Genomic DNA, 24,627 nt, shown 5'->3' on the forward strand with positions numbered 1-24,627 from the left:
ACATTTTTATTATGATGTGTCTTGGTGTGGGTCTGTTTGGGTTCAGTTTGTTTGGGGCCCTCTGTGCTTCTTGTATCTTGAACCCAGTATCCTTTAGATTTGGGAAGTTTCCAGCGATAATTTCTTCAAATATATTTTCCATCCCCTTATCTTTTTCTACTCCTTCTGGAATTCCTATTATGCGTAGATTGGCCCGCTTTATATTATCCCATAGGTCTCTTATATTGCTTTCCAGTTTTTTGATTCGGTTTTCTGTCTGCTGACCAGATTGAGTGATTTCCATTATTCTATCTTCCATATCACTGATTCGTTCTTCTGCATTATTCATTCTGGTTTTTACTGCTCTTAGTTCAGTTTGCATCTCTGCAAATGAATGTTCTAGTTTTTCTTGGCTCCTCCTTATATTGTCTAGTTCCTTTCTGAGGGTATCTGCATTACTGTTCATATCTTCTCTTAATTCCTTCAGTATTTTCACTATTTCTCTTTTGAACTCCAGGTCTGTCTGACTGCAGAGATCTGTTTCATTGTTGACTGTTTTAGGTGAGTTCTCCTGTTGGTTTGACTGGGAGTGGTTTCTCAGCTTCTTCATCTTGTTTGTTGTTTTCTTTCTCCTGAGGGAGTTGTACTCTCCGTGATCGGGCAGTGTTTGCCTTGTCACTGCTGTGGAATATTTCCTGAGGGCTGGCGTTGTTGGTCAATCTTTTTTGAGGCAGTGTGGCTTTTCTAGAGTGTTGATGGGGCTAACAGTGTTTCTTTGAAGCAAAGGAGGACTTCCTGAGGGCAGACAGGACTGGAAGGTCCACACCACGATGGTAGCAGATTTCACTTGGTCATGCAGAGCTTGCTCTAGTGTTTTTAGGCTGTGGGGTTCTTGCAGGGGGTTGGCGGTGTTGGGCAGCTGTTCCTCAGGAGTGCATCACCCCCTGGGGGCTGGAGCAGCTATCTGGGTCACTGAGAACCTATGAGGCTCTTCCCTAGGGCAGCCCAACTCAGAAGGACGACCTGAGAATGTAGGCGGATCTTGTCACAGTCTGGCCAAGCTTGTTGCAGCTTTTCTGGGCTGCAGGGGCTCTTCTAGCAGGCTGGTGGTGCTGAGCAGCTACTCTGCTGGACTGGGGCACCCCCTAGGGTCTTGGGCGAGTAGCAGGGACACTGGAAACCCAAGAGGCTCCTCCCCAGGGCAGCCCGACTCAGAAAGACCGTCCGAGAATTAGGCAGATCTATTCACGGCCTGGCTAGGCTTGTTCTAGCTTTTCTGGGCTGCAGGCCTTTTCTCGGGGGCTGGTGGTGTTTGGTGCTGCTCTGCGGAAGTGTAGCCCCTCTGAAGGGCAAGCAGGCCTGTGCAGGGACAGCCCCTGCAGTGGTAGGCTTCAGGCAATTGTTGAGGCCAGCCCTCCTGGATGGCAGGCAGCCCCAGGTTTGGCGAGGGCATAGGGGGTGGCGGGGGTGGGGGGAGGGGATGCACTGGGAAGCACAGCTTTCAGATAGGTAGCGGGCCTGTAAGCTTGCTGTGGTGTGGGGGGTATTCTATGGGGACCCACCCCTTCTTCTCTCCCCTCCCCAGCACGGGCGCAGACCAGGCTCTTCTCCCAGGTTCCCTCTGATGTGGCTTTCCACTTCCCCGCCCCTAGAGTATTGCTCCCTTCCTCTGCGACAGCTTTGTTTTCTAGTCTCCCAGGCAGTCTCTGTCCCGTCAAATGATTTCTAGACCTCCCAAGCAGTTTCCGCTCTGCCCCGCCCCCCCAGCCCCATCTCAGGGTCTAACCTCTGGAGCGGAGATCTCGGTGCCCAGCCCCCACCCAGGCGTCTCAATTTTTGGTGACTGTGCCCGTAGTTCAGATGGTCCGTTCGGTTTTTGATCGGCTTTTCCGTACTCCAACTTACTGCTACACTCTTCTCCGCATCTGGAGATTCCTCCGGTTCGTTTGATCTTTCGCCCGGTAGGTGACTTTCCAGGGTGCGGGATCCCTTTCTCCTCCTCAGTTCCCTTTCGGGAGCACCCGTCCCGCTCAGATTCACCTTCTCTCACTCTCCTCTTTTCTCCCGTTCTGCCCAGTAATGTCACGAACTTCTTGCCGTTATTGGAGTTTAGGTTCCTCTGCCAGTGATTGGTTGCTGTTCTGTGCGAGTCATTTATTCTGTAGATGTGCTTTTTTTGTTGTGTTTGTGGGAGAGGGCGAGCATGTCCCCCTACTCCTCCGCCATCTTGTCCTCTCTCCTTGTCCATTTTCTAATTGTATTGTTTGATTTTTTACTGCTGAGTTTTGAGAGTTCTTTAATATATGCTAGAAGCCATTCCTTTGTTAACTATGTGTTTTTTAAACATTTTCTCACAGCCTATATCATGTCTTTTTACCCTACAATAAAGTCTTTCATAGAGTAACACTTTCCATTTTGATAAAGTCCAATTTATCTGGTTTTTTAATAAATCCTGCATTTGATAGCAAGTGGAAGCAATTTTTCCCCTTGCCATAGATCTTGATGACTTCGCCTTTTGTTTTTTCCTAAAAGTTTCATTGTTTCACACTTAAGTCTGTGTTTCGTTTTGAGTTAATTGTTAGACTTAAGTGAAGGTTCTTTTTTTATTTCACTTAAGGATGTCTATTTGCTTCAGCACAATTTATTAAAAAGTCTATCTTTCCTCCACTGGATTGTTCTTGAGCCTTTGTCAAAAATCTGTACATAATTACCCTGACTAGAAGTTCTAATACAACACTGAACAGAAGTGACAAGAGCAGTCACTTGAAGTCCTTTTCTTCTTTCTGGTCTTAGTCTTAAGACAAAGAGATCAGCCTCTCACTATGAAGTGTGATGTTAGCTTAAGTGTAAGTGCTCTTTATCAATTTGGGAAAAATCTCTATTCCAATTTTTCTGAGAGTTTTTTTTATCATGAATGGGTGTTGAAATTGTCAAATGCTTTTTCTGAATCAGTTGATACAATCATGTGAATTTTCTTCTTTAGCTAAAGAATATGGTGGATTACATTGACTTTTCTTTTTCTTTTGTCTTTTTGTATTATTAGGGCCACACCCGCAGCATATGAAAGTTCCCAGACTAGGGGTCCAATCAGAGCTGTAGCTGCCAGCCTACACCACAGCCACAGCAATGCCAGGTCCAAGCCACATCTGTAACCTACACCACAGCTCACTGCAACACTGGATCCTTAACCCACTGATCGAGGCCAGGAATCAAACCCGCTACCTCATGGTTCCTAGTCAGATTTGTTTCCACTGCACCATGATGGGAACTCCAACTTTTCTTTTTTTAATTTTTTTAAAATTAAAAAAAAATAATTTTACGGGAGTTCCCATTGTAGCACACTGGAAACAAATCCGACTAGTATCCATGAGGATGTGGGTTCTATCCTCAGTCTAGCTCAGTGGGTCAGGGATCTGGCATTGCCATGAGCTGTGGTGCAGGTCTCAGACACAGCTCAGATCCCATGTTGCTATGGCTGTGGTGCAAGCCAGCAGCTGTAGCTCCAATTCAGCCCCTAGCCTGGGAACTTCCATATGCTATGGGTGCAGCCCTAAAAAAGCAAAAAAAAAGAAAAAAATTTTTACTATAGTTGATTTACATTGTTCTGTCAATTTCTGCTGTATAGCAAAGTGACTCAGTCATACATCTATACACACTCTCTTTCTCATATTACCTTTCATCATGTTCCAAACAATAAATCAGTTCCTACATGCCTGGAATAAAGTCCTTTGTCACATCCATAATTTTTTTATATTTTGCTGAAATCCGTTTGCTATTAATTTGATAAGAATTTTTACTCTACATTCATGAGAATATTGTTCTTTAGTTTTAGGTTTTTGTTTTGCTTTGTTTTGTTTTACACTTACTTGTTTCATTATCAGAATAACATTAACTTTATAAAATGGGAAGTTTTTCTCTTTTCTGGAAGAGATTGTATAAAATTGTTATTAATTCTTCTTTAAACCTTTGGTAGATCCTCCAGTGAAACTACCTAGGACTAAAAGTTTCTTGTGGGGGAGTTTTTCAATTATGATTTCAATATTGTTAAGTTTTTTATGATTTTTATTTTTTCCATTATAGTTGATTTACAGTGTTCTGTCAATTTCTGCTGTGCAGCAAAGTGACCCAGTCATTCATATACATATATATAAACTTTACTTTTGATGTCTACAAGATCTGTAGTGATAGCTTCTGTTTTATTCCTGATATTGATGAATAGTGTCTTTCTCTTTTTGCTTTCTCTATCTTGTGATAAGATCATCAACAATTGCTTCTATTAACCAGAAGTTTTTTTCTGTTTCAAATTCATTGAGCTGTTCTTATCTGTATTATTTCCTTTTTTTTCCTCCTTGCCCTGAACTTATTTTGTTGTTCTTTTCCTAGATTTTTGAGATGGAAGCTTATACTGTTGATTTTGAATTTTTCCTCTTTTCTAATGCAAGTATTTAGGGCTATAAATTTCCCTCTCAGAACTGCTTTAAATGCTTTCTCAAATTTCAGTATGTTATATTTTCATTTTCATTCAAGTCAGTGTGTTTTTTAATCTCCCTTGATATTTCCTCTTTGACTCATATTATTTATATGAGTGTTGTTTATTTTCCAAGTGTTTGGAGATTTTCTTATCTTTCTGTTACTGATTTCCATTTTGATTCCATTGTGCCCAGAAAACACAATCTATGGTTTCACTTCTCAATTTGTTGAGGTTGCTTCATGGCTTAGGATATGGTCATTTTGTCACTTGAAAAGAATATGCATTCTGCTGTTATTTGATGGAGAGGTCTACAAATATCAATTAGACTGAGAGGATGGTGTTGAGTCTTTCTGTATTCGTGCTGATTTTCTTCTAGTTGTTTTATCAGTGTGGACAAAATTCTGTTAATAAAATTTAATATAAAAATTTATATAAAATTTTTGGATTTATAGATACACAAAATTTTGGATTATCCTTTTAGTTATTTCAGTTTTTGCTTCACATATTTTGTAGCTGTTTGATTTGTATACCTTCTTTGTGGTTTGGCTTTTATATCATTACATAATGTCTCTTTCTATCCCTGGTAATATTTTTAGATCTGAAGTCTATTTTCTTTGTTCATAATAATATAGCCATTTCTGCTTTCCTTTAATAAATTTTTACATGATGTATCTATTTCCATTCTTTTACTTGCAGTATGATTCTATCAACATATTTAAAGTTAGTTTGGTTTTTTTTTTTTTTAAGCTATTCTATCCTTCCCTTTCTCTCTCTCTCTCTCTCTCTCTTTTTTTTTTTTTCTTTTTTTTTTTTTTTTTTTTTTTTGGTGGGGGGGTGGGCTGCACCCAAGGCATTTGGAAGATCCCAGGCTTGGGATCAAATTGCAGCTGTAGCTGCCGGCCTACAGCAATGCCAGATCCTAGCCACATCTGTGACCTACATCACAGATCACAGCAACTCTGGATCCACCCATACCCTCATGGATACTAGTCAGGTACATTTTGCCTGAACCACAACAGGAATTCATATCTCTATCTTTAATTCATATAGTTAAATCATTTACATTTAAATAATTGTTGATACACTAGGATGTAAGTCTGTCAATTTAATTTTTGTTTTCTACTTTTTTTCTGTTTTTCATTTCTTTGTTTTCTTTTTCCTGCCTTCTTTCAGGTTGCCTGAACATTTTTCAGATCCCAAGTTTTTTATCCATAGTGTTTTTAAGTGTATCTCTTCGTTTAGCTTTTAAAGTAGTTCTTCTAGATATTATACTATGTATACACAAATCAGCAGAGTCTACTGCTGTTGGCATTTTACCAGTTTCAATTATATATAGAAACTTTACCTCTGTTTCTTGCTGTATAGCACAGGGAATTAAATCCAGTCTCTTGTGATAGAACATGATGGAAGCCAATATGAGAAAAAGAATGTCTGTATAGATATATGACTGGGTTACTTTGCTCTACAGCAGAAATTCGTACAACATTGTAAATCAATTATATTTGAATAAAGAAAAAAAAGAAAATTAAAAAAATAAAAATAATTTTTAAAAACTCTACTTCTCTTTATGTCTCTTTACCCTGTTTATAATGTAATTGTATTAAACATTTCCTCTACATGCATTTAGAACCAAATAATTTGTTGTTTTAAAATAATATAATTTTTGCTTCAATCATCAAACATAACTTAGAATATTCAAGAGTGGAAGGGAAGCCTATTGTATTTACCAGTGGGTTTGTTTATCATTTTTTTCCTTCCTAATGTTTCAAGTCTTCTTCACTCATCGTTTCTTTTTCCATTAGAGGAATTTCCTTTAGCCAGTCTTTTAAAGGAGATCTGCTGACAACAAATTCTCTTAGTTTATTTCATCGAAAATTGTCTTGATTTCTTCTTTATTCATAAAGAGTGTTTTCACTGGGCAAAGGATTCTACATTTCAGTTCTTTTCTTTTAGCACCTGCAAAATAATGTGCCACTTCTTTGAGCCTCCATGTTTTCTGATGAGAAATCCTCTGTCATGTCACTTGACATCTATAAGTCAAGTGTTGTTTCTTCAGTTGCTTTCAAGATTCTTTGTCTTTAGTTTTTAGAAGTTTAATTATGATGTGTCTCAGCATGGATTTCTTTACGTTTATTCTTTTTGGGTTCTCTCAGCTTTTTGATTCTCTAGTTTTATGTATCTTGGCAAATTTGAGAGTTTTTGTTCATCATTTTTTCTGTATTTTTTAGTTTGTTCTCTTTATCCTCTCCTTCTGTGACTCCAGTAACACAGATGTTACGTCTTTTGTTAAAGTTCAGCGGGTCCTTGAGACTCTCAAATTTTTTTGGTATATTTTATCTTCTTCCGATTGGATAATTTCTGTTGTTTTGTGTTACCATTCATTTATTCTTTTTGTTCTGTTCTTTCCTTTCTGCTGTCGCCCCTATCCACTAATATTTTTACATTGGTTATTGTATATTTTAGTTCTAAAATTTCCATTTTGGTTCTTTTTTATAAACTTCTATGTCTTTGCTGTTATTTCCCTATTTATTTTCTAGGACATTATATGTTTTTCATTTGTTTCATGTATTTTAATTGCCCATTGAAGCATTTTTATTATAGCTTCTTAATGTCCATCTGATAATTCTAACATCTCTGCCACCTTGGTATTAGAATCTATTTTCTTCTTTCATCCTGACTTAGATCTTCCTGGTTTGTGGTTTTATGAGTGGTTTGTGGTATTATGAGTTTTTCAATTGAGATGTGGACATTTTTGTATTATGTTATGATGTTCTGAATTTTATTTCAACCTCTATTTTTGCTTACTTTCTCTTGTACAGCTCCAGCAAGAGAAAGGAGGAAGCATTGCCTCCTTATTGCCAAGTAGTGGTAGAAGTACAGGATCCCCACTCAGCCTCTGTTAACACCAGAGATGGTGGTGGGGTCTACATTATTGCTGGGCAGAGATGGAAGTCCATGGTCTATTTGTAGTCTCCACGGACACCGCAGGGGATAAGGATGGGGAGGGATGTCTAATTACCAGTTGGTGAGGATGAAAATCAGATCTCCCTACTTGGGCATCTCTAACATCATCCAAGTAATGCTCTTGGTGAGTCTTGTTACAGTCCAACAGGGGACTATGTCTATGCTTCTCTTGGTTTTTGCTAGTGTGGATGGGGTGGAACCATCATTTTTTATTTGTCCAGAATACAGTGATTATTTTATTAAAGTCCTCTGTCTGTGTAGATTGCCCCTCCTCTGATTCTTTCACTAGAAAGAATAGGTCTTTCTTTGATGCTAATTTCTTTGTTTTGTTTTGTTATTATTGTCTTTTTTTTTTTTTTTTTTTTGTCTGTGCCAATTGGTTTTCTGAATTGCCAGCTTCTTCAGCTCCAAGTCTGAGATATGAGGCAAAGAGAAAGCTGATCTCTACATTGTTCTTTGAGTACTAAAATCCCCAGCTGGTCTGCCTTCTTTCCTCTCTCTTTTAGGGATGTAACATACACATTACATATATTATCCAGGGCTTTTAAATTTACCAAACTGAGAAAGTTAGGGAAAACAATATATTTGTAGTAGAAGTCCATGATTCTTTTTCAAAAAGGTATCTTTTTCAAAAAGGTAACATAAAGCCCTCAAATAAAGATCTTATTTTTAAGAATCAGACTCCCACATTTCATATCATTTAGTAATTAATTAATTCTACTCACACTCACAATACTCAGAATCATTGGTAACTAATAAGAAAATAACTCAATTCCACTTACCCATGGCACCCTCTGAAATCTACTTACACAGGCTCCAACAGGGATCTATGGTTTTTGTGTTTTGTTTTTTGGGGTTTTTTTGTTTGGGTTTTTTTTTTTTTTTTTTTTTTTTTTTTATCTTTTTGCCATTTCTTGGGCTGCTCCTGCAGCATATGGAGATTCCCAGGCTAGGGGTCTAATTGGAGCTGTAGCCACCAGCCTACACCAGAGCCACAGCAACATGGGATCCAAGCCACATCTGCAACCTACACCACAGCTCATGGCAACGTTGGATCCTTAACCCACTGCAATGCCAGGGACCGAACCCTCAACCTCATGGTTCCTAGTCGGATTCGTTAACCACTGCGCCACAACAGGAACTCTGGAATCTATGTTTTTGATGCTACTTATTTAACTAAGACATCCTTCTCTAATAAAGGAGGACATGTCTTTGGTCTTGAAAATGTATGTCCCTGATGGAAACCTCTAATATTCTTAGAGGGTGTTGTTTAGCTTTGATAATTTGTATACTATTAATTTGCCTGTCAGTACTAGAGCATTTGGCATTTACCACTTCAATCTAAATGCCTCCAAAATTCACTTTGGAAGTTAATTTGGAAGAAACAGAATAATTTCATCCACTCTCAAGTCTTTCATTACTGATCTTCACAAATATTTCCCAAAGGACGGCTCAAGCTAAAAGTCATTTTCTGAACTCCAGAGCTTTGGAAACAGCTAGACACCTGATCCTGTAGTCTTCCTATCTCTCTTTTTTTTTTTTTTTAATTTTTTTGTGGTATAGTTGATTTACAGTGTTGCATCAGTTTCCAATGTACATTCAAATACTTTTTCAGATGCTCTACCATTATAGTTTATTATAAGATTTTAAATATAATTCCTTGTGGTATACGGTAGGACTTTGTTGTTTATCTACTTTATATAGAGTAGCTTGTATCTACTAATCCCAAACTCCTAATTTATCCTCCCCCCCCTTTCCCCTTTGGTAACCATAAGTTTGTTTTCTATGTCAGTGAGTCTGTTTTGTAAATAAGTTCATTTGTGTCATTTTTTAGATTCCACATGTTAATGATCTCATATGATATTTGTCTTTCTCAGTTTGGCTTACTTCACTTAGTAAGAGACTCTCTAGGTCCATACATGTTTCTGCTACTCGTCTCTTCAAACTCAATATCACCCAAACTAACCCATTACACTGCCTGCCCTATCCAACCCATTAAACCTGTCCTTTTCTAATGTTCCCTTGTATGAGGGTATGAGTATCATCATTTAGGCAGCTGAACAACACAGACACTGGCAGCATTTTTTGCTAATTCTTTCTCTCTTGACCCATATATACCCTGTTTAACAACCAGTTATCCAGAAAGAAAATATACACATATATACACTGTGGTATATGGAATGATTGGCCAATAGGTAACTACTGTATAGCAGAGGGAACTCTACCCAATATCCTCTGATAATCTGTATGGGAAAAGAATCTGAAAAAGAACAGATGTGTGTTTATGTATAACTGAATCACTTTGTCATGCAACAGAAATTATCACAATATAATTATTATATTTCAATAAAACTTAAAAATAAATTTATCATAGATTTTATTGATATAAAGAATGTGTACAAACAATCACAGTACAATGATAATATATAATACTCTTTATGGCAAATTTCATATAGCCAATGAATCCTTCTAGAATGTTTTCATAGTTTTTTGCAAAATTCTTTAATCCATGGCCAACTTATGATTGCAGCTAATGAGTGAATGTATTTCTAATACGTATGTTGGTTGATAGTTTCCTTTACATGAAAGAGTTAGATAGCAGTAAGACAAGATGTAGGTCAGGATTTCATTCTCTTATCAATGATGTCAATGACTTCTTTGCTAAATCAGAAAATTGTTTTCACATACTGGAGAAATAGTTCCTCAATTTTGTGCAATATTAACAATGAAATAGCTCCAGACATGCCATTCTTTTAAAATTAATCGGTATTATTAACATTTTCTCCCTCACTTTCTTAAAAGATAATAAAGCAAGCTCTGATGTATAGCATTTGACAATTACCAAGGAATAAATACTCCTGCTATGACTGATTTCAAGCTACCAGTGACATGACTTAATATGGAATTGAAAAAATTTGCACAGTAACTTGCCATCAGATAGTATTTCCCAAAGAAACACAGTAGACATAAATAGCCTCAAGAGCATAGATAATAGTAAAATGTAGTAAAATAATTAGGAATTAATTACTTTTGAATATTTATTAACTTTGTTCTAATATGATTAATTGCAAGTTTATATAATTTAATTTTTAATAACATCTGTGCTTAACAACTAACAAAATTCCTAAAAATTTAATTATCAGCTCTCTCTTGCAAACCAATACATGCCAGCTCTGACACACTACGTAAGCAGGCCCAGATGATTCTACTAAATAAGTCCCTCAGACCAGTTTACTTTTCTCCATTTCTAGCATCTTTACCCTAACCTAAATTGCCATTAACTTTTTCACTAGACCCTCAAAATAGCTTCTTATCTTTCTGCATCTACACTGAACTCTTCCCAGCTTATTCTTCAAGCTTCAACCAGAGTAATTTTCTTAAAATGTAATATGATCATGTTATACAACACATTCAGTAATTTATCTGTTCAGCAAATTATTATTGAGTTGTGTGTCCCAGGCACAATTTTAGTTTGTAGTTGACCAGGATAAATGTAAACAAAAGCAGAAATTCCTGCCTCATGAAGAATCCATTCTCCTGGGTGGGGTTGGGGGTGGTGGATAGAGATAGGACTGGCAGATCTCAGACATACTGCAGCTTGGGTTCCAGACCACTGAAATAATATGAATACCACAAGAAAGTGAGTCACATGAATTTCTTGGTTTCCCAGTACTTATAAAAGTTATGTTTACACTGTACTGTAGTCTATTGTGTGCAATAGCATTATGTCATAAAGAAACACTGTACATACCTTGATTAAAAAATAATGCCATTGGAAAAAATGTTGCAGATAGACCTGCTCAACACGGGATTGCCATAAATGGTTTTCAATTTTTAAAAAATGCAATACCTGTGAAATGCAATAAAGCATAATGCAATAAAAATGAGAATGAGGTAGGTCTACACAGTCATCCTTTGCTCTCTGTGGGGGATTGGTTCCAGGAGCCTCCACAGATACCAAAATCCACCAATGCTCATGTCCCCTATATAAAATGGCATAGTATTCACATACAAACTAGGCACATCCTCCTGTATACTTAAGCCATATCTAGACTATTTTTAATACCTAATTCTTTTTTTTTTTTTTTTGGTCTTTTGTCTTTTCTTTTTTTTTTTAGGGCCACACCTGCGGCATATGGAGGTTCCCAGGCCAGGGGTCTAATCAGAGCTGTTGCTGCCAGCCTATGCCAGAGCCACAGCAACACCAGATCCTAGCCATGTCTGCAACCTACACCACAGCTCATGGCAATGCCAGATCCTTAACCCACTGAGTGAGGCCAGGGATCTAACCCACAACCTCATGGTTCCCAGTCGGATTTGTTTCTGCTCCACCTAATACCTAATACCTAATACCACTCCTCTAATACCTAATTCTAAGTAAATAATTATAAAAACAATGTAAATACTATATAAATAGTTGCTGGCAAATTCAAGTTTTGCTTTTCAGAACTTTCTGAAAAAAATTTTTTTTCCCACAAGTTTTCAGTCTGCTGTTGGTTGAATCCATAGATGCAGAACCCAAAGACAGGGAAGGTTAACTGTATATAACTGTATACAAAACATATGTAAATTAAGTGTATTTTACATCCGAAGGTAATGAATACTACAAAAGGCAGGATACACAAAAAATGGAGATGGCAGGGAAGTCACAATATCAAGTCTGGTCTTCAGGTCATGCCCCATAGATAAGATTTGAACAAAGACTTAATGAAAGTATGGATGCATCCATTTGGATTGGAGGGAAGAGAAAAGAGCCAGTAGGCACAAAGAGCCCAGTATACCTGGAGTAGAGTGAGCAGGGGAGAGAGGTTAAAAACAAACAAACGAAACTTAGTCTGAAAGCTAACAGAAGATAGAGACTTCAGCTTTGCCTCCAGTTGAAGTAGGTAGCCATTGCTGGGTTTTGAACAGAAGAGTATCCAGCATTTTAAGTAGATCACTGTAGCTTAAAAGTCTTCACCACCCTCTAAGATGAAGTCTGGAGTTCTTCACATGGCATACCAAGCCCCAAATAATGAAACCTCTGTGCCATCTTTTCATCCTCCCCTCCTGCCACACTCCCAGCTCTTATTCCTTTCCATCCAGGTCTGTCAGCAGAGTGTTGTTTTCTATCTCACTCAGGGCCCCCATCAGGCACTCACAGCCATGTGAACTTGTCCTTCATAATACCTCTCATATCAAATGACTGCTTTTGATTTTGTGATAAGCTGTTTGTTGTATAAGTTGCCTACCTCCACAGCTAGTCCATGCTAGAAAAGAGGTTCAATTCCAGCAGGGCTGTTGTCTCTAGTGTTCACAAATCTATCTCAAAGAATTAGACCAGGGCTTAGTCTCTCAAATATTTGTGGACTGACTGAATGAATGTATGTCTCATGATATACATCCTGTAAAATTTTTGTGTGGAATGAATAGATTACCAAACACATGATGGATAGATGAACTGATGATTGAATGAGTGAAAGAATAAATGAATGAATGGCTTATGTCATTCTGTATTCCCAGGTTTGAACCCAAAGTCTCTTTATGGTCAACATTCTATAATTTTTTAATAGATAAAAGATTGAAGGAGTTCCCATCATGGCTCAGTGGTTAACGTATCCAACTAGGAACCATGAGGTTGCAGGTTCAATCCCTGGCCTTGATCAGTGGGTTAAGGATCCAGCGTTGCCATGAGCTGTGGTGTGGGTCGCAGATGTGGTTCGGATCCCACATTGCTATGGTTCTGACATAGGCCAGTGGCTACAGCTCTGATTAGACTCCTAGCTGGGAACCTCCATGTGCAGCAGGAAACGGCCCAAGAAATGGCAAAAAAAAAAAAATGGATTGATGGATGGATGATTGAATGAGTGGATAAAAGTAGTAAAGTCAAAAGGGTTTCCATCCTCCAAGAAGAATATCTCTTTTGCCCATAGTGGGTCACTTGATCGGCCCATTAGTTCTGTACTTGGTTTTCTGCCATGGGTATATTTTGAAGAACATTTTTATTAGCTTTGGAGTCACTTGCAAGGGACTCTTGAATTCTCTTTTGGCTCGCCTGCATTCTTGTTCACACCTGACCTGCCATAGTTTGCGGATCTCCCTGGTTTCCTTACTTGGGCCACATTTCCAAGTGTCCCTTTGATCTCTGGCACAAACTTTTGCTAGGCTTCCAATAAGGTGTTTTTAAACAGTCTCCAGATTTCCTGTGGCTTATTGACTTTTTAAATTATTCCTTTCATTTGTTTTTCCTACCCAATGCCTATACTTGTTCTTAGAGTCTCTTTATAAAATTGAGTAACCACATGATATATAAATTTTCTCTCCCAACCCAGAATGGTCACAGTGTTGTGATCACTCAGAGACACTTTTTCTTCCAGGTCTTGTCCACCACTCAATCCAAGTCTAAAACATTTTCCTTCCTTAATAATTCTAAAAGGCAATTTTTTTAGAGGAGGTCATTTATCTTATCCAAGAAGCTCGTATTTGTGTTTCTAATCTATATGTGAGCTGCGAAAAAAAGTAGTCTCGGAGAAAGAATGCTGTGTATATACGCTGGAAAATGAATGTGTGTGTGTGTGAGTGTACACTGTATCATGACCAGGTACTTTAAGAACCATCTCATTTATTTCTAACCAGGAAAGCCTCTAATCAGGGTTGCTCACCGGAAACCAGAATCTATTCAAATATAAGTCGTAAGATAATTTTGGTTCTCATCCACAGAGTTGAAATGCTAGTTTGTTTGTTTGTTTGTTTGTTTGTTTCTTTCTTTCTTTCTTTCTTTCTTTCTTTCTTTCTTTCTTTTTCTTTCTTTCTTTCTTTCTGTCATATTTTCACCTTCCAAGTCCTATTTGGAGATAGAGTTCAACAATCAAGTGAAAAGAGGAATCATTTAACATAATGAACAACTAGCTTTCACTTTTTTGGATCAAGCATTTCATCAGTCAGGATTTTTCCTACCAAAGGTGTTTATTTTCAACCATTTCTTGCTTTATTTGGCTACAAGGTATATTCTTTGCTACATTTAATAGCCATGTGTATGCTACCCAAAGTAGAGATCAGAGTTTTCATCTGTAGATTTTTACCAGACTACAGTGAACCAAAGAACATATTAGAAATGTGACCCTGTGGTATATATATATTTATTGCAAATATTTTAGCTGACTGGCTGTTCTTCAAAACTTTTTATGATAAAACACTTACTCAGGCATTGTTTTCTCAGATTATAGATTGTAGTGTGAATGTAATAGATTGTATTTTAAATAGCAAAAACTGAAAATGTGCTTTTTTTTCCACTTCAAACTTTTGACTTCTTCAAGTTGTAATGAAGAAGCTTTAAAAATTTGGTGATATGTTTTCCACCCATGATATTGACATATGCACATAATTACCTTTTTTTTTTCTTTTTGATGCAATTTCATTATTTGTCATGCTGGCCGTGGTGCACCAATAAAGCCAAAATATCATATTAGAATTCATGACAGTTTTCACATTGTATTATCAATATGTGGAAATAATTGTCTGCTCTGAGATTAAATTACATTATTGTGTATCTTTTTCATGCCTAATAAATAATGATGGATGACTTTTATTTTCATCACCACCTGCAACCATTTAGTCACCCCTTGATTGTTGAGGATAAAATAATAAAAGGCAAGTGTTATGTTGCAAGCAGAAGAATGTAGTCAAAACAGTTGTATGTTCCTTGTTTCTATTTGCATTATTTTAGTCCCTAAAGAGCAATGCATGGTGGTCTATAAAAGAGATCAACCTAGGGGGAACCTAGAAAACAGTTTCCATAAATGAGGGGAGGAAGATGTGGGAAAGTTTTTTTTTTTTCTGGTAGAACAATAATTATTCTTGGTGCACGATTCTTAATCTGAAAATGAGTTTTTTGTTCTGCTGTGCAAATCAGTTACGTGCAATTAGAATGCAAAGCAGAGGCACATCTTACTGTTTAGCCTTTTTAAAATAGAAATGAAAACAGCCCGGAAATTGTAGCAAAGTTGAAAATGCATGCTAGGTAATTTTGAAATCCAAAGACATAAAACCATGCATAATAAAAAGGCCACTCTAAACTCATTATATTTTTTGAAATTGGCAATTGGGAGGCTTAATTTTAAAATTCAAACTTGCATGTTTGGGAACTTATTAACTATATTTTGAATGGTCAATTGCAAGACCAGTGTTTGGGTGTGTTTTGTTTGCTCTCCTGTATATCTAATTCCATGGCCTCATAATTTGGTTTTATCTATGTCTGACCAGTTCATTTTTTTCTTTCAATTGTTCAGTGTTCTGCTTAAGCAGAATTGATTCATCTTTCTTGGTGAAACTTTTGAATTGAAATTATAATCAGCAAATGCTCTCAGTCTTCAGGGGAAAAGAATCACCCAAGTTTTATGATACTCTTATAATTCATCTATGAAGAATGTCGGGCTTTTTTTTTATAAAATAAATATATAGTGTTTATGATGGAAACTAGTCATTTGATCAGTTATAACAGGGGTAAGAAAGCCAACTATAGACAAAATCTTTCTTGATATTTGGTTATGAGTCACAGGCTGACTCTATAGAACCTTTTCACGTGATTGGCTCTGTTATCTTTAAATCAAAAAATGACAATCTTCTCAGTCACAGCAGAGACTCAGACCAAAATCCAGAGGTAATCCTATCAAATGTCAAGTTATTGCAGAGAACTCGCTTGAAAAATAGGCCAACAGTCCCATTATTTGACGAACCCCCAGTGAACACTTAGGCTTGTGGAATCTGTCTTTCACTGGGCATCCTATTAAAGCTCTTCCCCATTGTCTTAGAGCATTGACTTAAAAAGAGCAGAGGAGCTTTTCCCTTGCTTATGGGTTTTTTTTTTTTTTTTTTTGTCTTTCATCCAACTACCCATCTCCCTCTATAATTAAATGCCATGAATAAAATAATAATAGACATAGTTTTATTTGTACCATTACTCACTGTAGAAATCATATCTTTACATCTCCTTACAAGAATTGAAAAGCTGCAGAGAACTTGCTTCCTTCACATTTGACAGAGACTTGCTCAAGTTGCAGGCTTTTCTAGACCCTCTGCACCTGGGAGGAATTTTGTGTGCTAGCAGCCTGTGAGGCAAATTAATTTATAGTGGGTAAACATGTATTCATCCTCTTTTGAGGATCAAGATTTTACTTAGGAAAACACCTTAGAAGACTAGTCTGGCAAAGCAGACTTGAATAAAAATCATCCACAAGTTATAACTGGGACATCTATCTGTGGACACAAAGCTACACATTCGTAGGTAAATTAAGATTCAGCACATGCCATATAACTCTTCTAATGAAAAGTAATCCTGTACTAGTCTTTTGCCTGCACTGTGTTCTGTGGAAGCCCTGAGAACCCATGGCTTCACCCAAATGTGCCTCGCCCCAAACATTATGCTCTCACTCCCTGACAAATAGAGAGTTCTAGAATGTCATCCCCATGGGGATAGTTTTATTTTTTTCTTGCATTAGCTCTTGTCTGTTCTGAATTTCTAAAGCCAAAAACTTCCTGACATGACCTACAAAAAAGGAAAGAAAGAAAGAAGAAAACATGTCAGATCACAGTAATATAAATACCCAAAATGAAAACGCTGAACAAGCTCCATTAAATAAATCATTCTGAGTGCTGTAATCATTCTTTTTTTTGTTTTACATTTTCACGCTTTCTATTCTCCTAGTGGTTTGCTAGTTCTAACGATGTTTGCTGAGTCTGTTCTACGTATATGAAGACATTCAGAAGTTTTTAATTCACATATCAAAATTATTAACTTTCTTGGTTTATGTATTTGCAAAAGGAAACGTATGGGTAAAACACTTACATCCAAGCATGTACTAAAATGCTGGAACCTGAAAACTCCCCTGCTGTTAACAGTTAATAGTTCAGTGCTCTGGGCTAACAGCAGTTACTTGGCGCTGCTCAGAAAAACATTTGGGAAAAAATACTTTCAACTAATAAAATTAGTGTTAGAATGACAACAAATGTCAACATCTTTAACGCTTGTTGAGCACTTTGACATTAAAAAAAATTATACACACAGCTTTATAATTTTCAGGCAGCGTATCTATTTATAATTGTAATTTTTAACATCAGGAAGAAAAAAAAAATCAGTTTGTCTAAAATATAGACAATGTTCACAGCATTACCACCAGCAAAGTAATTTGGGATTAAGATTCTAAAATAAACATACTCACTGAGCAGTAAATATTTGTCCAATTGGATACTCTAAATGTTGAAATTGGTTAGTCATTTTGGTTGAACTAGGGCAGCACAATGAGATTGCTTTCACTTTTCCAGCTGCTGTCTTAAGTCCGTTAGTGTTTAACAACTAGTCCTGGGTTCCAGAAAATGCTGTTGGGGAAGGAAAAACAGACTCTTTGGCTGGAGTTGTGGAAGGAGGGTGGGACGCGATGAATTAAATGACTACATAAGATGTAGGCAATTTTATTTTGGCAACAAATTCAGGCTTTTGCATTGGGTTTGTTTTAATTCTTAATTCAAATACACTCCCACAAGTCACCTAGAAAAAGAACGATTCTTACCCATCTATAGAGCACAGATTAACTAATAAGTGATTGTTCCATTTTATCTTTAAGGGTACAGGACCATGAGTTTAAGAACTCTACGAGCTGTAAAATGATCTGCCCTAAGGTAAGTGACTACAATCACAGGGTAATAACTCAGAGATGAGCTCAGATCATGTCCAAATCCTTGTGAAGAGAGGCACATGTTTGATGCAGAGTCAAGATGATGTCACAGAGCAGTTTTCATCCTTTGATGGAATGTCTAATGTTCTCAGTCAGCCTCAAAATATTGTCTAAAACACCTAGAAAATAGCACCTTAAGGGTTATCATTTCTCAGGGGAAGTCCTGCCCCAAACTTATCAAAATTTTTCATTAGCTATGTGTTTATTTGGAAACTGTGCAACAACAGAAATGACTGGTGAAATTTATGATGTCTTCCATTGGGCTAATCGACTTTCCTTAGCAATAAGAGGTATCCTAATAATAGGCTCTAATCCCCTTATCCAGACCAAAAACAATTGGCTGTAACACCATTGCAGCTAATTTTAAGCTTTTCTTGAAGTTCAGGAATATATCTTTCAGAGTCCGCCAGGACTTCAGAAGCATGGCTCGCCAAACCAATCAATCTAGTACAAAGTTTGTTTTTAGATTTTGAGTTCCTTGTTACTGCTTTGTAAGCAGATGTCTTCAAAGATATAATATGGCGAAGAGATTATGTGATTTTTGGGTGTAGCGATTCTGCCAGTTATAATTAAAAGGGCCAACATCCAAGTTTTGTTTTCTTTATAAACACTGCGGAGTGTGTCAGTGGCCAATCTAAAATTACCCACAGAAGAGCGTGCGCTCTCTTCTTTAGCACAAGATAATGAAGATGGTGTGTGAAATGCGCCATGGTTATAATAAGCTGATGGACTCGCGGTCCTACGCGCAAACTTGTCCAAGTGTAATTATAAGAGTTTTAAGAGAATTGTTGCTTCCTAAACTGACTAGTCAAGTGACTCAAAAGTTAATATCACCAAATTAACAGCCTGACTTTGAAGGTCTACAATTGTACCTTAGAAAATAACTCCCTGGCATTAATCATTCTTTCTTGGAAACAACGTCTTTTAGATGTATCTCGATGCCAGGGAACCTATTGAAAGTCTCTGTATATATTTCTCCTGGAAAGGTGTAGTGTGTCTAAAAATGAAAAGCAACCAAGAGCTGGGCATCCAGATCTTTTTCCCATGTGTGGAAGTGAGAGGGCCAGTAGGAACCTGCTCTGATGTTTATGTGGTTGGAAAGGTGTGCCTGCCAGGCTCCACCACCTGAATCATAAGGGTGAGAAATCAGATTGGGCCCAGAATCTGACAAAGAACATGTCTAGATTATTAGTTCATTGTAAGCCTCTGTAACAGTGGTCTTCATCTATATAGAGAGAGAAAAAAAATCAGTATAAAAGATTGGAGACATCAGAATATAATTTTCTCAGGGATTGGGAAGTAGCTTAGAGAGTTGGCTATCCATGCTGGAAATCTAGATCAATCAGGGAGGCTAATGACTTCTTTCTCCTTCATGTTTTGAGCATAATTCTGCATAAATTATGCAATGGAGAAACAGAGATGTCATAATATCATCCCAGTAATGAAAGTCAGGGTACCCCAATGCCTCTTCCAGGGAGCATCCCTCAGTGGCTGGTATGGATGAGTGACTTGAAGGTTTCCCAAGGGGATACAGTGCTAGGGTCACTGAAGAAAAAAATTTCACTCTCACCAGCTTCATATTTTCCTGCAATTTCATTTGCCTCAGATGTTTTTAGTTGCCTAAGGCAAATGTCTATCTCAAACTGACCAGATTGTACTATTAGATGATCTTAATTATTTTTTTAAAAAGGCACAAAATGAAAAGTAACTAAAATTTACCAAAAAACCATCCAATCCTAAAAGTATTTCTGGTGTTGAACTGCTTTTATATTTCCTTTTATTGCTCAGGTGTCCATACATTGATATATTTATACTCCTATGTCTGATAAGATCAAGATTCTCATGTCGAGGAAATGATCATGGTTATAATTTTACACTTACATGTATGATCCATTGCCTAATATCTACCTCCTTATCTGTAAGCTTCATAAAGAATAGTGCCATGGCTGTTTAGCTCATTATTACATGCCCTGAACTTACTCCAGTGCTTGAAACACAGGCACCCCAAATATTTCTGAGGTGAGGCAATGAATGCCCAGAACTATTATTGAACTTTTTTTATTATGTTTCCCTATGCTATGAAGCCCATATATCTATATTCTGTAATATCTGGTGGCGTGCCTAAGAAATATGGTTGGGGACTTCTCTATTATATTATCATTTCTAGTCATGCTAAATAACCCTAGCTTCTGTAACAACCAGGCCCAGCATTTCAGCATTTTGACATAACATGGGTTGATGTTTTATTCTTGGCACAGTCAAATGTGAATTGAGAATGAGGGCTTGCTTTCTCCCCAGAAGCACCCATGGACCCAAACTTCTTCCTACTGCTTATTCCTCCTCCCTGCACTCTTGGTATCTATTATCTAACAGGCAAATAAGTGAAAGGAAGTGGGTATATTAGTTCTGTCCACATTCTATTGGTCAGAATATAGTCACCTGTTCCCACTTGATTGCAAGGCAGGCTGGAAAAGATAGCCTTCCCTATGCCACACATGATTTTTTTTGAGCTACAACTGGATATGACTGAAATTGCCAGCAGTTCCTGGATACTCCAAAAATCATAAAAATCCAGAAAAGGAGAACAGTGCTCAAAACCAAACTCTTAAGGAAGGCAAGTGCCAACATGAAATGGACTGATTTAGTGGTATTGTGTCTGTCTAGGAATGTGCTTCATGGTTTGGTAAATACGGTTTTCCTACTGCAGAGAATCTCCAAACAAGTACATTTTGAAAATGAACTTTGAAGAATCAGCTGGAGGGTGTACAGATTTTCATATTCACGTTAGAATCGTTCATTTTCATATTGTACTAGTTAATGTGCCAAAATGAAAATAGCTTTCCACAAAATGGAAGTTATACTACAAAGTTGGAATTGGTATTATCTGCTGCTGAATTTCAATGGAATCTCAAACAGAGTGATGTACTCATAGAAGAAGGGTCCTCTCCTCCAATGTTACCTTCAGATTCTGTCAAATAGATCAGGAAAATTAAATGTATGCAGACTTGACTTTTTAATCAACAGACACACAAAGACCTTGATAGATAAATCAGCTGAAAGAGAACATGTACAATAACCGAGTGGCAGTATTGTAAAGACAACTTTTTTAGGCTTGACATTGAAGATATTCTTAAAGAGTGATTTATCTGGGAGAAAATCAACGTGCTCTATAGAACTGCTAAACTACCAAATGCCTCTACATCAACCTTACTCTTTGGGAAAGTTTTTCTCTTTTAATTTAACTTTTTCCTTTGAGAAAATATGTAACATGAACCTGTGTGGCTCTTTGATGTACAAAGCAGACATTAAATTGGATTTCAGATTAAGTGACAGAGGCAGACTAAGATTAAACACCAAGGTCATCTGTGAGATAGATGTAATCTTTTGTTTAATTGTGACATGCTTTGCCACAGAGAAATGCTCACCAACTTTGTACTTTTATCTTGACTAATCAGCAATTCAATGAATATCTCTTATTGTCTTTGCTTTTTTCCATTTATTGGTGGGGGAGGAAAGAGGGGCGGGTAGTATTCTTCTTGGTCAGTATTTCATCTCAGTTTCTCTCACTCTCTTTTTGACTCAGTTCTTAGACCATGAAGGGTGATGTCTACACTTTGTCACATGTTTCACTGAATCTAAGATACTGTCAATTGTAAGATGTGCCATTTTTTATTTACCGCTTAAACTATCACGTAATGTTTTTTATCACCTAGAAAGCATTCTGTACTTACCAAAAGAACAGTTTTAGACTTAGACACATTTTTTATCATATTTCACACTTGTGCAAACATAAAAAGTAAAACATAAGTAATATAAATTGGTTAAGTGTTCCTAAAATTTCTGCACATTTATAGTCCAAATCCTCTGAATTTGTGTTTGACGCAGTTGTTGATGTTTGTGTTTTTCCATGTACTCTCATCTTCTGCACTGTCATGAATGTTAGCATCCCTGAGAGAATGATCCATCATTCTCCCCAAAACTTTCTTCCAAGCTTCTGACACTCCCTCATGCAAAGAGTTTCTTGAGCAAGCAGAGATGGTTGTAACCCTGTCAGGATCACTGCCTGGTCAGCAGTATGTTAAAATGCTTCCCATTGAGGAGTTCTCATTGTGGCTCAGCAAACCCAAATGGGATCCTTGAGGATACAGTTTCGATACCTGGCCTCACTCAGTGGGTTAAGGATCCAGCATTGCCATGAGCTATGGTGTAGATTGCAGACATGGTTAAGATCTTGCATTGCTGTGGCCATGGCCGTGGTCGGCAGCTACACCTCCAAATTCGACCCCTAGCCTGGAAACTTCCATATGCCGTAGGTGCAGCACCCCTCTCAAGAAAAAAAAAAGCAAAAAAAAAAAAAATGCTTCCTGTTGAGATATGAAAAAGGGAATTCCCTGGTGGCCTGGCACTTAAGGATTTGGCATTGTCACTACCATGGCACAGATTTGATCCCTGGTCCAGAAACTTCCACATGCCATGGGCATTACCAAAAAACTAAAAAATAATTTAAAAAATAAATCATTAAAAAATGTGAAAAAGGTAACTTCCCATTGTGGCTCGGTAGTAATGATCCCAACTAGTATCCACGAGGATGCGGGTTCACTCACTGGCCTCATTAAGTGGCATTGCCATGAGCTGTGATGTAAGTCACAGATGTGGCTCAGATCTGGCATTGCTGTGACTGTGCTGTGGGCCAGTGGCTACAGCTCTCATTTGACCCCTAGCCTGGGAACTTCCATATGCTGCAGGTGCAGCCCTAAATAGACCAAAAAAAAAAAAAGATGTCAAAAAGTACATCAAGAATTTGTTAGACACTATTTATAGTTTAATATACATGTAAAACACAACCCAACAGCTTATTTCAATTCCCTAATATTGTCTAGTGTTTCCAGAATTTACAACATAACTAACATTATTTATTCATTTCTCTAATTAGCTTTTTAGTTTATTTATTTATTTATTTATTTTTGTCTTTTTGCCTTTTTGAGGGCCGCTTCCCACAGCATATGGAAGTTCCCAGGCTAGGGGTCGAATCAGAGCTGTAGCTGCCAGCCTACGCCAGAGCCACAGCAACACGGGATCCGAGCTGCGTCTGCAACCTACACCACAGCTCACGGCAACGCCGGATCCTTAACCCACTGAGTAAGGCCAGGGATCGAACCCGCAACCTCATGGTTCCTAGTCGGATGCGTTAACCTCTGCGCCACGACAGAAACTCCAGCTTTTTAGTTTAATATAGATGTTTAATTATAAAGCACACTCCGATGGAATTGATCCCCATACTTCACGGTATAAACTTTTAAAGTTATGTTTTCAATGACAATCTTGTTCACTGTGTTAATTGTAATTCACAAGTTATTTTCATAGATACAACATACTTTCAATGAAATACATATAGGTGAGTTGTATTAAAATCTTTATTTCTTTTCTTACTCAAAAACTTTTTAAGTTCAAAATGTAAATCTCTTTAACCTCTCAACATCAATGGCAATTCCATATAGGCATTCCTCACATATCGTATTATTGTATTCCCAAAGATCTGTGAATAAACCATGATTTTAAACAGAATCATCTTTTCTACCATCTTACTTCAGAATTGGTTCTCTTTAATTTTTGCTTGGCATTCTGCCCTCTCCCCAAGTGAGTCTTTACCTCCCTCTTTCTTGCCCACTTTTATCTTTAGGATAAAGTTTTACAAACTTGAGTTGAACTGTACTTGGGAGTGCTCAGTGTTTCAAATAAGCTCCCTACAGACACTTTAGTGAAGTTTTAAACCCATGTGTATTGTGAATAATAAAACCAATGATTACCTGGTTTAGATTTGTTTTGTTTTATGGGCTAGCTTAAACTGGGGACACTTTGTTTTCCCTTTATAAGTTAACACCCCTAAATGTGATCTGCTGGATACCACTATAACTATATGCAAACTCCCTTGCCATAAAAGCAAAGAATTCCTTATCAACTCTATTATTTTTTATTTGTTTTTTTGGTATGTGTTTGTGTTTTAAAACATATTTTCCATGGTATTGACTATGTGACTCTTAGAAATGCAACTAGACAGATGTACTGACCACAGTTGCCAAGGGAGCAGTTTCCTTGGCGATGGCCAACCATCATCAAAGCAGTCCACGTTCTCTGTCCTTCCCATGTGACTTGCTCTCACATGCTGCAAAACTTGGGCAGTGGAAGCCGCTCTTTGTAAATCATCAGTTCCCCAGCCACCCCCACACCCACCCGACACACCACCAGTTTTCAGGAAGCAGGCAAGTAAGAACAGGTGCTAGATTGTTTGTGATACTTTTTGAGAAGTTTTATAACGGCCTCAGGCCACAATTCACCATGAAGGATTTCTAGTTTCTCCAACTTTCAGTTTCAACCAAGAAGCTATGCCAGTTATTTGAAAAAGATCCAAATACATACAGGCCAATACCCAAAGGTCAAAGCTGCAAGAGATCCAATAATAAAGGGGAATTCAATTGCAGAGTAAATATTTTCTAGTGGTTAAAA

General features: G+C 37.4%; 1 long non-coding RNA gene across 1 annotated transcript in view; it reads left to right on the forward strand.

Moving 5' to 3' along the window:
- LOC102167790 (uncharacterized) overlaps positions 1-24,627 on the forward strand; it is a 402,854-nt gene that overhangs the window by 332,090 nt on the left and 46,137 nt on the right. Inside the window, exon 4 of the long non-coding RNA XR_002337630.2 lies at positions 18,013-18,067. This is a non-coding gene — a long non-coding RNA (uncharacterized LOC102167790). The remainder of the gene's footprint in view (positions 1-18,012; positions 18,068-24,627) is intronic.

The sequence above is a fragment of the Sus scrofa genome, chromosome 13 (assembly GCF_054392235.1).
Source record: "Sus scrofa isolate SSC_HxYL_T2T_F1_AM1 chromosome 13, Sscrofa_HxYL_maternal_Yorkshire_Landrace_v2.0, whole genome shotgun sequence".
Classification (NCBI taxonomy): Eukaryota; Metazoa; Chordata; class Mammalia; order Artiodactyla; family Suidae; genus Sus; species Sus scrofa.